The sequence below is a fragment of the Vigna radiata genome, chromosome 1, assembly GCF_000741045.1.
Source record: "Vigna radiata var. radiata cultivar VC1973A chromosome 1, Vradiata_ver6, whole genome shotgun sequence".
Taxonomy (NCBI): domain Eukaryota; kingdom Viridiplantae; phylum Streptophyta; class Magnoliopsida; order Fabales; family Fabaceae; genus Vigna; species Vigna radiata.
Window position 1 is genome coordinate 29,003,798 of NC_028351.1, and position 12,137 is coordinate 29,015,934.

Genomic DNA, 12,137 nt, shown 5'->3' on the forward strand with positions numbered 1-12,137 from the left:
TTCTTTAATTTAGTTTTGCAAATAATTTAATTTAACTGTGTTTAGATATTGGTTTAGTCTAGTATTTGGTTTAGCATTTTCACTCTCTGGACTCGATTTTTAAAAAATAACTGCAACCTACCAGAGGTCCAAATGCTACGTTTTATATATCACATGAAAGATAATTGAGTCTACTTTCCAGGAAAAAAAACCTCATCTCATTTAGAGCTCTGTAGAAAAAGTTATGGGTAAAACATTGAGCAAAGGTCAGAGTTGTCCAATTCCAGCGTGAATTTTTGTATTTACTGTAGCAGTTTCGTTTTTACTGTTTTAATTTCATTTTAATTTTTCCGCATTCNCCACGCAAACCTTTCACAAACCCTCCCCGCCCCCCCCACTTCGTGTTTGACTTGATTCTGAACCGCAGTTGGTCCTTGAGAGACGACCTAGGGGTCATTCCCTAGCACTATACTGCATTTTTAATGCACATCAAATTTGTGTGGGTTGCGACACCCATCAAATTTTGGACTGTTTGCGCCGCACCACCTACATCGCTGCCACACCTCCTCCGGCGACCAGGCGGTGTTCGTTCGTGGTGACTCGTAGTGGCGCATTGATCGTTCTTCTTCCTTTTCGTTTTTTCGTTTTGAGTTCGTCTTTGACAAGAGAGGGGAGGCTCTCTTCTTTTCCCGTTCAGACGCGGTTTTCACAGGGAGGGGTGACTCTCTTTCCCTTCTCGTTGCTGGTTCGGTCTCACAAGGAGGGAGGCGATTTCGCGACAAGGGTTTTTGATTTTGGGATTCTGGGTTTCTGTTCTTCTCTGCAGATGGGTGGCCTAAAGTTGGGGTTTGTATGCTTGCAAATTGTTCTTGCAATTTGGGGGTTAGGGTTTGCAAATTTTTGGTTTTTTCTCTGATTTCGAAATTGGATTGGGATTCTATTTCTTCTTTGCAGATTCGAGTACGGATTGAAGGCTTCTGGAGAGGTAGGGAGATGGGTGCTATTAAAGGTGGCATTTCTAAATGAAACATTTTTAAAAATTGAGTTTTTTGAAAGAATTGAAAATTAGGGTTAATTGTCGTTGAGAGAGGCCGCGTCTAGCACGTTCTGCACGTTCTGGATCGCCGGCAGCATCTGGTTCTTCCTAGGGTTTGATTTGGGATTCTTGGATTGTTGCGCGAATTTGTTTTTTTTTTGGCCTGATTTCTAATGCAGGTTGTGTAAAAGAGATAACGACCATGCGAGGAGCATCGCGTCTTTTGGTTCATCATGAAGATGGTCACTTTTGGTTGTTGTTGCGGAGGTGCAATTCTGAGTTTGATGATCCTGATGATGAATGCAGAGCAATGCTTCCATGGTTGACTTCCTAAATGCTTCAGATTTTCTCTTCGAAAAAAACCCTATTTTTAAAATGTTTATTTAGAAAATGCCATTTCATTAATCCTAATCTCAATTTCAAGAAATCCTAATTCCTATATCTTCAAGAATAATGAACCCTAAATCTCTAAAAAACCCCAATTTTTAAAATGTTTCATTTAGAAAATGCCATTTCATTAATCCCAATTTCAATTTCAATAAATCCTAATTCCTAAATCTTCAAGAATAATGAATCATAAATCTCTAAATTTTCATGTTTATAGTATACGCATATGTCAGTTTTAAAATCCATCAAGAAACCCAAATTTTTAAAATGCTTTTTTATTAAATGCCACATGTAAATGCTACGTTTAAGAAACTTCCACGTTAACATCACAGGTAAGCTGAAACTTAACCCCGTTAGCTTGATTTAACGGCAGGGGTCAATTTCTTTCAATTTTGCATTTTTAGGGACTCAATTGGCAAAAAAAATAAGACGAGGATGTAAATGGGAAAAAAAACCCCAAAATAGGGACCTCCAGATGGGTTTAACCAAATTACAAAGGTTGACTAGCTCTAGGTTGGTAAATCAAATGATACTTGAACAACAATTTTTGACAACATTTAGACACAGGACACATGTCCAAATGTTAGTGGTGCACGTGGAAATCAATTTTTAAAAAGAATAAGGATAATGATATTTAGATAACATTTTTTTGACAACATTTGAACATTGATTACGTGTCAATCTGTGAGTGGTCCTAAATTACTCCACAATCAATAACACCTATTCTTGGAAATATTCGTTTGGTTGCTATAGTTGTCTCTATTTAAAGCTTTACTTCTCTTCCGAAGAAATTGTCAATTTAGTCCCTAAACATACAATGAAGTTAAATTTTGGTCTCGGTTGCTAATACTAGAGAAGAGTTTCTAGTAGTGCAAACTATAAAACCGCTATAAAACTTTCTTATGGTAAGAAAGCACAACTTTCTTAGGAGGGTTCAATCCATATATGTAGATCTTCAAAGACTACGGCATTGTTTAGAAGTTCAAGGTAGATTCGTTAGAAAGGTATGATGAATAAGAAGGTAAAATGTTGTTTGATAGGTAGTCTTTGTCAAATATGTCAGCATAAGAAAACTTATGGCAAGATGATGTTTAAAACAATTTAAAATCACTATTTGTTAACTAATTAACTATGATACTAAACAGAATTGAAGGGTATATAAATCGATGGTTTTTCTTATATATCACTCACTAGATCAAGCCTCAAATAGATTCATCATTTTATCAGCAGAAGATTTACAAAACCAGTTTTCGAGCTTAACTTGGAGATCCTACACCTGAATGTTGAAGTCTACAATTTCATTGTCAACCATATATAACTCTTTCTCTGAGGTAACTACAACAACTTTCTTCAGCTCTTCTTTTTCTTAATCATTTCAACTTTTTCAGTTCAGTTTCACTGTTCTTCATTATCTGCTGCTTTAGTTTGAGCTTCAAGTTCAGAATGTGTTCAGTTCAAAACATGCATGCAAACCTTGTTTATGATGTTTTCACTTGATATCTGCTCAATAAAAATTTGAAAGTGGATCTCCATGGACACACACACATATATATATGTATATATATAGACACATATAGTTTTACAATACCTTGTATTTGCATTTTGGATCTTCATTCTTCAGTATGCTTTGCATGTGAAACTTTTAATTTCTCATTGTTCATCAATCTTGAAATTGGTAATGAGTCTTTGATTAGAATGTGAAGGAGTTTCTGTTTTCTGGTTTTTGTTTAGGTTTGGGACAGAGTGGTTGCAACATGTCTTTTATTTAATACATATGCTGGGCAACGATGGAGGTGTTTCAAGACTGACCTTACTAGTCGGTATATTTATGGTAAGTTAAGTCACAAGAATCCTTCTGATTTTTATCAGTTCCTTGATGAGGAAACGTGGCAGGCTTTTCGAGACAAACGATTAAACCCTACATTTCAGGTAAATTGAATGTTTTATTTATCATTTCATATTCATTTCTTCATTTTCTCTATGTATATAGCAAATTGTGTTTTGTTCATGTAGTTTNTTAGTTGTGTTTGAACTTAACTATTATGCAAGTCTGAAATTCTCTAGAATGTGCTGCTTTTGTGCATGAGGATCTATTGCCCAAAGTTTTATTCTAACTAAGTTTTCCCAAAGGGGGATATGATATATGTCTAAGAAACCTTGCTAGTATAGAATCTTTGATAGGATATGGAGAGTCTATGAGAGAAAGAGAAGTTGGTCCAACTTGTTAGGATCAATTTATAAATATAGTATAGTGAAAGCCTAGAGATGGAAGCAAGCATGAGACAAGAAGTCTTGGGCAGAGCAAACATAGAATGTGTAGACGTATAATTAGAGGGTGACAAGTCATGCTCTCCACTTATTTTTAACAATCACTTAGACTAATAGTTCCCCATTTCAATCGCCTTATAGGTTGAAATTAAGGTCACCTAGAAGAGATTAAGTTTTGTAAAATCAAATTTTCTTACCTTTAGACTCCATGCTCTCCACTTATTTTTAACAATCACTTAGACTAATAGTTCCCCATTTCAATCGCCTTATAGGTTCCTCTTCTTGATTTACCTTTCCTTTTGGGAAAGTATGCAGCTGCCATGAGAAATAAGAAGCATTTTATGCAAAATTCATTCTTTGTTATGTTAATTCCTTTCATTGAGATGTTAAACATTGATTAGAATTCTGCATATAGAATTTGCTTAATTACATTCATGCTATTAACTTCATGCATTGCTTCTCATTCCCCATTTAATTCCAATATTTAGACTTACCCAAAGCATTACATCCAGGAACTAACTTTGTCATTTGTTCATAAACATGAAACTATCCTGAACAATTTTTCTGGTGCAGTAAAAAACTTCTCAGTCTAGTTTTTATGCTTTCATTCCAATATTACACGCTTCTTCCCATCATCATTGCATAATACATCTTTTTGTTGGTATCTCTTGCATGATAATTAATTCATTCACATTCATAAAAATCTGCAGTCATATTGTCTAAACCATCTTTGTGCCATTCATAGATTAGTTAGGTCATTTTATTGCATAGAATTTGACTTCACAGAGTAAGGCCATTTTATCACAACTGCTCGCTGTAATGACTTGGAAATTCCTACAAGGTGTTGGTTTTCATTAGCATTATATGTTTGTTAGCTGATAGTGTGATACCTAACTTCACCCTGGTCACAAATCAATTAAAACATCACAAGCTTATGGGAATCTTCAAAATGAGTCTGCAAAGCAGTTGGTTAATCAACTTATGAGTGGTGAGTTGAGGTATGTAATGAACACAACTTTTTCTTACATTTGTTAGCTTGTATGTTTCATGAAATATCTTTCACGAGCTAGGCAAAGTAGCAGCTGAGAGTAATAAAAAAGGTAGCCATCTGAGAGTAACAAAAGAAGGATGGATTTTTCCAGACCAAAGTTCTGTATTGAAAGCATAGAGAGGTTAAAAGAAGTCTACCAAATCCTCTTAGCATGCCTTTGATAGGATTACTAAGGAGTTAAATAGTTACACTATTTTTAACATCCAAAAAGGGTTGAATAGATCTTTAAAACACTTTCACTTATGGGTAAACGGTCTAATAAGATGTTTCCTGGTTCAAAATAGAGTTTGAAATCATAAGATTACATAAGTATTTATTTTTTATGTCATACACAAGTTCAGAGTCATTCTTGACTATCTTTTTTATCTTCCCACATACAATTATTATTTTAACTGACATCTTATATTATTGCACTCAGCTTGTTTAATGAATTATGAGTTGAGATTTTGTTGCTTGCTTGGTGTTCAAAACTTAAGCTCTTTCATGCACTTCATAAAAATTCTGGTATAAATAAGCATATGTCTTTTTGAATAGTTCTTTTTCACGAAACTTCTCTTCTGCCTAAACCTTTGGTAATTGAATTTGCATAGACTACAAATTAAAAACATTTAGAGTAAATGCTTGAAGTTGTCTAGTACTGACCCAAGAGATTAATCCTTAGTTTGAAGTTTGAACATTAGATGCATAAATATGTTAATGTTGCTGATTGAAAGTTCCCAACAGGTATAAGAGCTGTTGGCTTAAGTCAGACTGAAATAATCCTTTTCAGATTTCAGGATTCTGCATTTATTATTCTGTGGCTAAATGACTTAGATGTTCCTTTGTTTGGTTCTCTATTTTGTCTCCCACAATGCAAACAAATGCTTTGAGTTTCTTTAACAATTGCTTTAAGCCATATTCTGCATTTAATATTCTGCATTTACAAAATTGTTCTAACTTAATTATTTTATTTGTAGATCTTTAAAGATTCATCTCCAATGGAAGCTCCAGACATTGAAGACATTAGTGGGTTTCTTTTATTTTAAGTGTTAGTAAATTGTAGAAACTTAACTACAATGTAGTGTATATTGATGTTATATTTGGATTCAATATATGGTTTGATTTACAAATTATGTATTAAATATTATTACACAATTTAATGTTTGAATTTGAAATGGATTTCATTATGTTAGTTTAATTGAATATGTTCATCTCATGTTATATTGATTATAAATTGATTCATGAGATTATAATACAGGAAATTAATTGAAAATTGAATGAATATTTCAAATGTAATAATGATTTTTTTTTGTTAAACAAGTTTTTATGATGGGTGAACAATGTATGTAATAAAAGATTATGTTTGAAAAGTACATATTATGATAGGTGAACAATTACTTGTCATAATATGTTCTATATATTATGATAGGTGAAAGAATCATAGTCATAAAATGGTACATATTATGATGGATAAATTCGCTATATTATGACTCATAAGTGAAAGTCTGTCATAATACACTGGACTTATTATGATAGGTGACAGAAAGTCCGTCATAATACATTCGACCTATTATGATGGACTTTTGTGTCCGTCATAAAATGCGCAAGACCTATTATGATGCCTAGAACTATGATGCCAAGTTATCCGTCATAATAAGTCATTTTTACCCGTCATAAAATGCTATTTTTCTACTAGTGTAAGAAACAGCTATGGTATCAGTGGAGAAATCCCCTCTCAACTAGGGAAACTTATAAGTTTACGATATCTAGATCTAAGTTACAATGATTTCCGTGGAGAAATTCCAGGTTAACTTAGAAATCTCACCCAATTAAGGTATCTTGATCTTTGGGAGATTGGACTTTCTGGAGCAATACCGTTCCGGGTTGGGAATCTTCCTTTCTTGCAAACTCTTGGACTTGGAGGTAAATTTGATCTATTAATTAAGGATGCAAAATGGCTATCTTCTCTCTCTTCATTAGATACTCTTCGACTGAGTTCATTGCCTTTTGAATCCTCTCATCACTGGCTAAAATCGATGGGAGAGCTTGTTCCTAACTTAAGAGAGTTGAGGTTAGTTTCTTGTAGTCTTTCAGATCATAATATTTCATCTTTGTTTCATTTTCATTCCAACCTTTCTACTTCTCTTTCCTTCCTCGATCTCTCTGATAATATGCTGCCATCATCAACATTTTCATTGTTGTTCAACCATAATAGTATTGTCTTTCCTTCTCCTCAAGGAAATTTAATCTTCTGCCCTAAACTACAAGAACTTTATCTAGCAAATTGCGGCCTTACTAATAAAAGTTTTCTTGTGCCAACTGCTTCAACAAGTAATTTTTCATCTTCTCTTGTCACTCTTGATCTCTCCGGTAACTTCTTTCAATCATCAACTATATTTCACTGGGTTTTGAACTTTACCCCAATCTTCATAGGCTTAACCTTAATAACAACTTTATGGAAAGTCTTTTTCCAAATAGATTTGGAAACGTAATGAACTCTCTTGAAGTTCTTAGCCTATTCTACAACAACCTGCATGGTGAGATCCCAGCTTCTCTAGGGCATATATGTACGTTGCGCGATTTAGACCTTAGGAGTAACAATTTTAGTGGGAAACTTTCCAGTTTTATTCAAAATTCTTCATCGTGCAACAGACATGTATTTCAGAGTCTACAATTATCTGATAATCGGATTACTGGCATGCTACCTAATCTTTCAAGCTTTACATCTTTGAGCTTGTTAGATCTTTCCAATAATCAGTTATACGGAGAAATACCGAAATCCATTGGGTTGCTACAGGAGTTGGAGTCCCTCTACCTACACGAGAATAACTTAGCCGGTGATATCACTGAATTGCATCTAACGAATTTGTCAAAATTAAAGGTGTTAGACTTGACAGACAACTCATTGTCTCTAAAGTTTTCTAATACTTGGATTCCACCTTTTCAATTATTTAAATTGGGACTAGGTTCTTGCAAACTGGGTCCTAGTTTCCCGAGTTGGCTCCAAACTCAAAATCGCTTAAATTTTCTAGACATTTCTGATGCTGAGATTGATGACTTTGTGCCAGAATGGATTTGGAATAAGTTACGGTTTATAAGTCAGCTAAACATAACTCACAACAATCTTAAAGGTACCATTCCAAATTTACCAATCAAGCTGACTGGTGATCCTGGAGCATTTATATTTCTAAGTTCAAATCAACTTGAAGGTGAAATTCCAGCTTTTTTATCACAAGCTTTCACACTGGATCTATCCGGCAATAAGATTTCAGATTTAAGCATGTTCTTGTGTACAAAAAGCACAACCACATCAATGCAAACTCTAGATTTATCAAATAATCAAATAATGGGACAGCTGCCCAATTGTTGGGAACATCACGAAAACTTGATACGAAGAAACGAATTTTTGTCCTCCGTTTGTGAGCTATATATCCTCGTTTAATTCTGGTNATTGAATAAATGATATTTTCAGGAATAACTTTTTCATTTTTCAGTTATTCTTTTTATCTTCCTAGTCTATTAATAACAAAAATGGATTCTTCCNATGTATAAAAAAAAAATTCCAACGGCTCTTGCTACTCTAACCGCCCCAACCACAAAATCAGAAATTGTATTGATACTAGATATCAAATAAAATAAAAATAGTAAAAGGTTCGTTACAATTTCTCGATCTCAAAAATAATAAATTGTCAGGAAAGATTCCATAGTCCATGGGTGCTCTTGTTAAATTGCAATATCTGATCCTACGAAACAACAATTTAACTGGAGAACTACCGTTCACATTGAAAAGCTGCACTAAATTAACTGTATTAGACGTAGGTGAAAATTTGTTGTCTGGTGCAATACCTTCATGGATTGGAGAAAATCTACAACAATTGAACATTTTGAGCTTACGATTAAATAACTTTCCTGGAAGTGTTCCAGATCAGATCTGCTATTTGAGGCAAATTCGTCTCTTGGATCTTTCAATGAACCATTTGTCAAAAGGAATTCCAACGTGTCTGAGAAATTTGACTGAAATGATGGAAAGGGGGTAGTTGCATTTCGAGCAGAAAAGTTCCGCAGAATGTCATCTAAATTTAAATTTTTTGCCTATGGAAGGGAAGAAACTAACGTGTTGTTTATGTGGAAAGGTCAGGATCATGAATTTTGGAATGCTGAGTATATTCTGAAGAGCATTGATATCTCAAGTAATGAATTGACAGGAGAAATACCAAAAGAGTTAGGGTATTTACTTGAATTAGTTTCTCTGAATTTATCAAGAAACAACTTGAGCAGAGAAATCCCTCGCGAGATTGGAAATTTAGATTCGCTAGATTCAGACTGGTGGAATATATACTTCTAATGGTTGAACTGAACGTTGCAAAGTGCCATCGGTGGCTCGAAGGCTAGCAGGTACTTAATGCCAATAACTCGATATTATCCCTCATAACATGCTTAGTTGCATACTTTTTTGGGATTTTCAGTTTTATTACTAAATTTTTGTCTCTAATTTATCTCCTTCAGGACACGAATAATGCAAGTATTCTGAATTGTATAACCAAATTTGCAGTTTATGGCAGATAAACTTCAAAACTTCTGTGAGAGATGAAAGGTGCATGTATTATTGAAGTCTGCAATGTAATGCAAGTGTACTATATGAAATATAATGGTCGGAGTTAATAGTTATTCAAGGGTAATTATCAGGTATTAATGATATACCGGTCAGAGTTAATAGTCATTCATGGACAATTATCATGTATTAATTTACAAATATACGATATTAATGATTAATTATTGGGTTTGATTACCTATAATATATCGCACTAATGGTTAATNAATGGAGTTGGCTGTCACAAGCCTTATAAGTATACAACTGATGTCCAGGTACGATCATCTTGATCTATCATAATATTATTGACCTCTCTATGAAACATATATGATCTATCATAATATTATTGACCTCTCTATGAAACATATCTGACTTGAGCGTCGGAGTGTCTTCTGCAGGTCAACCCCTAATCGGGAAGGATAACATGAAGAATTGGACGATCGGAGCACAACAAGGAAGGACGACTGACCCCAGACAAATGTTACCGAAACATTTTGGCGTTCACCGTGGGGCCGAGCGGCATCCCGCTGAAATCGCAAGGAATCAAGACGAACGCTCGGTCTCAANATCGTTATTTCGAATCAACACAAGAAATTTTCAACAAAACGAAACATGGATTACTATATCCACATGAAATTTCATCCACCAGATAAGTATTTTTAAATATTTAAATATCGGCAATTCTTATATTATTTTAGAGCATTGTTCAAGTGTTACGATGAACAACAATTATTTAATACAGATATTCAAAATAAAATCATGGTGTTAACACTCACTGCCACTCTGAAAGGATCACGTGCATGTATTTGNCCTATGTAATGCTATCGGTTTAGCATTAAATATGTTATACAATTTTTTGCAGTGAAGCCCTAGGAACGATAATTACATTCTTCTTAAACCTTAATAAAAAAAAATGATGGAATTTTCATTATAAATGTATNTATCGAAACCTTTATTTTTGGCTTAATGTGTATTCCTGTGAATGGAAAAGTAGCCTTGGAAGTAATTTTGAGATCATAACCGTAAATGGTTGAAAGTGATTACCTATTGCAAANACTTTGTTGCAAATACTTTATTGCAAATACTTTACGATTTATAAACGACATGGTCAACGAGCCTCTGTCATGGATAGTTTTAAAAGTTTCATGCNTCAATTTTTTAATATGAATCATTGCTAGTGTTTGAAGGTTGATAAGGTTCAGACTCCAATCCCTTTGCTTATGGTCCCACCATCATAGTTGATGCTTGGAGGAAAGTTAATGTCGATGGCGACGAATTTTTTGGCTCATCTCAGGCATCCTTCGGTGAGAGCAGTGGCATTATGCAGAAGTGGTGGATGTGGCTGCAGCCATAATGGAACTACTATTAAATGGATGATTCTTTCTCTCCCACACAACGTCTTGAACCTCGGGAGAAGGGTTTCATTTCGGCTGGTTTGATACCTTTATTCTGCTGCTTAGCTCTCTTTTTTCTGTTTAGCTTCTTTACAATGAGATTCGTACTATTTTTGCTGGATGGTTAATACTACTAATATACAAAATATTTTATGACAACCTTGTCATAAACGTCTGGTGATAATGTTGCTAACTTTGTTAAGCATTCTATATGGTTTCTTTCCTTTACAAGATTTTTTCNTTTTATAAGCAAAGGTGGAAACTCTTCAAAATTTAAGGTTGCATTCTTTCCCTTGAGGATGGACGGCGATTTGCTGAATGGAAGGAGGAAGCAGAGAGGTTCCAGGAAAACTGGTGAGAAACGAGGCAAAGCAACGCTACATTTNGTTTCGCGCCACCATCATGGATAAAGTGTGTGGAGTGCCGGACTGCGCCAACAAGCCACTCATGGTTNTGGAGAATATGATTTTCCATCCGAACTACCCCACCTACAGATTGTCAAATTTGGGATATGACTCTTGAATTTGTAACATAGCTAACCTAAATGTCGGTGTTTCTGTCCATCATTTATTCTTAANTGCAGCCCCTAGATTGCATTTCGGCTTGCAGCATTCAACACTCAGAACGCGATAATAGTAATTGTTCCCCGCTTCTTCATCGAAGCTGAAACAAAAGAAGAATTATCTTCACAACCCGATGGAGACGAAGCTGGTGGTTTCGAGAACCGACAAGCTTAACATTGTAGATGCAGATTTTGAGCTTGCCCTGTTGATGAAGTTGCGCAAAGAGTTGGAGGAAGTAGATAGTTTCGTTCGGCGANGACATTGTGTTTCCTGAGGACGATAAGGATGCTCCGTATATGGAGAAAGTAACTTCTGTTGGGGAATAATATAACCTAAACCTCATGAAGGAAGAGGACATTTCCGAAAACGACGCCACTCCCAGCATTGGAGCTGTTGTTGTCGCTGANCACCTCGCTGACGACAACTACGACNATAGCCGGATCGGGATAATGCCAGTGCAGCNGTGTGCCCAGATGTTGGTNTTGTGGACCGGCAAGTTGCACGCTTGGATAACACTGTTGCAGGCAGCGTCGGGAGGCGATTTGAGCCAATATTCTTATTTACTCAGATTGATTTCAGAAAAAATGAATGTTTATTTCTTATTTCTTAAAAACATTTTATATTTTTTCTACTGCTTTATGCACTTGCTTCAGGAATTATGGTGGCGTTCAACAATCCAAATGAAAGTTGTGAAGCAAAATTCATAAGCAAATATGCTCAGACAACCATCTNAGTTGGAGTTTCTTANGTTGAAGGAAAATTCCTTAGAAAAGATCCAACGTGAAAAAGTCACNGTGNTAAACTTGGCCATTTACATATAGCTGGAAATCTGCACACCGATCGATCAGTGTTTCTTGATTTATAATATTCCTATCTCTAAATGATAAAT

The 12,137-nt window shown here is 35.0% G+C and overlaps 1 pseudogene; it reads left to right on the forward strand.

Annotated features, from left to right (window-relative positions):
- The first annotated feature begins 6,675 nt into the window (after nucleotides 1-6,675).
- LOC111241624 lies at nucleotides 6,676-10,645 on the forward strand (annotated as a pseudogene).
- The last annotated feature ends 1,492 nt before the right edge of the window (nucleotides 10,646-12,137 follow it).